Here is a 5,066-nt window from a genome sequence, read left to right on the forward strand (position 1 = left end):
GATCACTTCCCTACTCCTGCTGGCCACACTATTTCTGATACAGGCCAGGATGCCATTGGCCTTCTTGGCCACCTGGGCACACTGCTGGCTCATATTCAGCCGGCTGTCAACCAGTACCCCCAGGTCTTTTTCTGCCAGGCAGCTTTCCAGCCACTGTTCCCTGAGCCTGTAGCGTTGCATGGGGTTGTTGTGACCCAAGTGCAGGACCTGGCACTTGGCCTTGTTGAACCTCATACAGTTGGCCTCAGCCCATGGATCCAGCCTGTCCAGGTCTCTCTGCAGAGCCCTCCTCCCCTCAAGCAGATCAACACTACCACCCAGTTTGTTGTCGTCTGCAAATTTACTGAGGGCACACTCAATCCACTCATAAGGGTGATTAACTGATCGAAATCCATATACGTTCTTAACATTTTTTGTCACCCTGTTTAGTTAATTGCTCCCTAGTATTCACTACCTCACCTATCCCTGGTGAATATATTATGGAACAAGAGTCACTTTAAAATCAGTATATTATGTTCAAAAACTTTATATATTTTCCTTTCTTGTTCTGTGCCTGTGTCTGCTTTTGTCTGGCTATTGTATAGTAACCACAAAGTAGAGCTTCTTTACTTTTATGCAACATCCTGTACTCAAATTCTGATCAGCTGAGCTTTATCTCAGCTATCATTAGCAGTCTAAAAGATATCACATACTTTTAATTAATCATCCTGGCTTCCTGTGTTTGCTGGCGAATGACACTGAGAAGGTGATACTTTCCATCTATTAAAGACATGAGTCTTACAATAGGATGACTTGCCTTTTGAAAATGCTTTCTCTCTCTCCCTCTCTTTATCTCTCTCTCCTGACTAGAGATGAGTTAGGATTTTAGGCTCCACTCACAATTTGTCTTCTAAATAACAAATCTTTTGCGAACCAAATTTCTCCCTTGGTTCTTAGACATGAGGGCCATGAATGAAATTTAAGATACCCTGTGTTTGCAAAGCATAAGAAGTCCCTTTTTTGAAGCAAGTCATATAAATGTCAAATAACTAACTTTTCTAATCAAAATGCATGAACTAATTAACTGATTGATTTTTACCCCATGATGCATTATTAATATTTATATGCTCATCTAAATGAATACTCTACAAAGAACAATCTCCCTTTCCTGAAGAACTGATTTTTACTTTTTTTTTCTGTATCTGAAATACGCACTGAACATACAATAACGTGTGATTGTTAAGACTGAAATTCTTAACTGAATCAGTGACTATTGGAAGATACTTTTAAAAGAAAAAAGAGTAGATTTGACTGCAGTGCATGGAAGGATGTTTCAGGAAATAAGATGAAAGATGACAAGTCAGGAATGGGCTAAGAAGCAAATAACATTCATATCAAACCACAAACATCATATAAAAAGACAAGTGAGATAACAGGCACATTGGACTAGATGTAGAAAATCCTCTTAAATGCACCTTCGCTCTTGGAAAAAGTCACACATTTTGCTTTGGGTTTTTTTTTGGTTGATTTTTGTTTGTTTGTTTGGGGAGGGTTATTATTTTTTCCCTTAAATCTAATGGATAATTTTACATTTTCTCTTCATTCAGCTTAGCACTGACAGGTTAGGCAGAATGTCCTGTATGTTTGCAGTGCAGTGGCCCACAGTACAAAAGGCGTTGACTGGTGGTTCCCAGGTAGTGATCTACTCATTTCAGCTTTGTGCCGTTTTACATGAAAAGTTCCACTTCACCTTTGCCATCTCCACTTCCCTCACTTGAGAAGTATTGATAGAAGTGCCGTGCCAAGCTTTCTTCTTGTGCAGAGGGTACATACACTGCTGAACTCCACAGTGGAGCCTATGCTCTATTCCCTGTTTCCACTCTAGTTCTATTCAGCCTAGCCAGGGTCTTCCTTCGGTAGGGAGGGAATCCTGAAAAGATAGTGAGGTCAACGGCAATTTTTATGGGGATCAGAATAAAATGTTTACTCGTAACAGGAGCTTCTAATGTTATTCACAGACCTATTTTCTTTGTCACTTTATTTTATCTCTTTTCTTTCCCCTATTTTAAAGGAAAAATAACAACAACAATAACAATGATCAGTTATTATTTTTTTTCCCAAAGTTTCATTAGTAAGAATTAAGGACTATAATAATCTGATACCTTACTAATTATTATATGTTTAATGAGACTGATGCAGATAAAATGACTTTTGAAATGTCATTACTTTTCAAAGGAAGTGAGTAGCACAGACAGGCTGGTTCCCTTTAAGTTTTCTCTGCTTTTTTGTCTATAGAACCAGGAAAAAATTGATCAACTATTTAAAGATACAGAAAAATGTTTACAATGTTTATTTTGATATGACATATGTCCTGGTGATTATTTACACGAATTATAGCAATATTAAAAATCATAGAAATGTGGACTGCTAAATATAGACCAAATAAAGCATGATAGCATATAGTCTGAAGTAAATTAATTGTATTTTGTTTGTGATCACTGAGAGATATATTCTGTAATACAGCAGTGTCTACAGTTATGGCATTAGTACGCAGTATCTGTTTTATTGAAGAGTTGCAAAATATATATATTCTCTCTCACTGCAATATACTTTTAGGAAAAAGAACCAAATAACAAATAAATGCTTTTAGAAAGACATTTCACCATTTCATGAATGCCTTAATCAAATTTAGATTAAAAAAAAAAGAAAACAAAAACCTGAACAACTCACAAATGATATTATAGGATGACACTCTCATATCTTAAGTCTGTCTTTCTATGCATAATTTCATTTATGGTTGTCAGGAATAACTAGTTTGTTTTGGAAATGCACAGAGAATAGATTTCTTATATTACCACATTCAGCTATTTTAAATTCCAGCTGACTCTAAGCATAGCCATGAAACATAAAAGTGGAAATTTTAATTAGCTTTTTAGGGTAATTTTTGCTAAAAGATAATCCAGGCTATCAAAACTGTAATGAAATGTTTCATAACAACTTTTTATGCATTAGGTGATAGAATCTGGTGTTGTCTCATGCTCATTAGATAAAGCATTTAAGAAGAAAAAAAACAGACAAAAAAGTAGTGTCCTTAACATCTTCACAATGATATATCTTTTCACCACCACAGAAATACATCCATTAATTACTTAACAGCTATTCTAATATGAAAGTAAACAAAAGCCAATTAAAATTTTCAGCTGCATTTCTTACCAACAACATATTCTCACTTTGGTAAAAAGTGTGCAACATAGATTTTTCTTAAAGAAGCATGGTAACTTTGTGACCCACTTCTGTAAATGCATCTGCTTTCCATTCACTGGCTGCTCAAAAGAGTCAGTGCCTTGGAGACCTCTAAAGCGTATTGATGGAACACTCTCCTGAAGTCTAATGTAAGCTGCTGCGTGTTAGACCACACAATGAAAACAGAAAAGAAACAAACAAAAAATAAAAACTGCTGTGGAATTCTATTTCAGATTTATAAGCAGTTGTTTATTGCACAGTAGTTATTTATAGAAGGTATTTATAACCTAGCACTATATTACTAAATACATATTGAAATTATTTTTCTACAACATTAATAGTTATTGTTAATTATTTCCTGGCAAAAAGTGAAAAAACATACAACAAATGGAATTCAATAGTATACCATCACCCATCATCATATGCAGAAAAAGTAACTGCTAACACAGTTCTCCCTAGAACTTGACTGAGGGGATTTAACATAGTGTTTCAAGCAGCCTACTGTACCTGTTTTAAGTTTAGCTCTTGCCAGGAGAGTTATTTTAAATTATTTAAGACCCTGATATTTCTTAAAACCTTTAGTAAGCACATCTTAACATTCCACCTTCGTGAAAATTATTCAATCATCTGTGGTACTATGTCAATATCAAGCAAAAGCTAACAATAACCACTTCTAGTAAGTTCACATTGGCTTAAGACTGTAAACACTGAGGGTCACAGTGTTTCTAATACCTAGCATTTTGTTGGAGAGAAAATGCTCCCTTTTCCTAGTAGGTTTTTAGTATTCATATTATTGAAGGCACAGTTGGAAAATATGGTCTCTAGGTAATATGTAACAGACTAAAAAATATCTAAAAGCCATGAGTAGGAACTGGAAGCAAAGTGAGTTATATCTCTCTGAACTCGTGGAATTCCTTTTGGATTTTTTGCAATCCCATAAGGAGGTGAAGAAAGAATTCATGATCTGATGGACCAAAAGAGCAGCCAAATTCACTGGGCTGAGTTTTGTCTGTTTTAATGAAGATTTTTTTCTGTATACAACAAATGTGTAAATCTACAATATGAACAACAATCCAGAATCAAGCATGTAAACCCTGTAGAGTAACATTCCTTGTCACTTCCTCCTTTCTGATCAAATCAGTTTTGAATTCTTTTGTGCATGGCCTTATTTCATCATAACAAGAGCAGAGTAATTTCTGTACACTTCTCTTAATTGATTTTTGATCCAAAAGAGCCTTGCAAATTTTAAGAGGTGGAAAATCAGGATTTGAAGCATCTTAAATTGCCGTTCCCTTTTACTCAGGAGAGATATAAAATGACATCCAGGATTTATAAAACACTTGACAAAATCCCCTCTACTGGTATTGTCATAGAAGTAATTGTCATTACTGTACTAAAGAGTAAAAGAATGGAAGTTGTAATTCTACAAAGGCATGATAGTTTCCAAAATGCTTAGCAAATTTGAAATCCCAGAATATTTAAAAGAAAAATCTTCTTATTTCTAGATCTCACCTAGATGTAACCTCTCTAGATGTAACTTAGTGGTAGATGTTAGCTACTCAGTAGCTACCGAGGCAATATTACACAGAAAAAACGGAATCCTAGATAGCTCATACACTTAAGATTATGCAAAGATTGACGCAGTAAATTGAGAATTTACAGTGTTAAATATCACTGAATGTTACTTGATTTTTTTGTGTGTGTGTTCATGCAATTTCATTTTATTTGGTTTGCTTTTGTTCTTTATAAACTGTGGTATGCAAGAAATGCAGAAGCCGAGTGGGCAGAAACCACAAGGCCAAGAAGAGGAGGAGCAAGAGGGTATCACCGTGACCACACAGTGA

The sequence above is a fragment of the Egretta garzetta genome, unplaced genomic scaffold, assembly GCF_000687185.1.
Source record: "Egretta garzetta isolate BGI_Z169 unplaced genomic scaffold, ASM68718v1 scaffold47, whole genome shotgun sequence".
NCBI classification, from domain to species: Eukaryota; Metazoa; Chordata; class Aves; order Pelecaniformes; family Ardeidae; genus Egretta; species Egretta garzetta.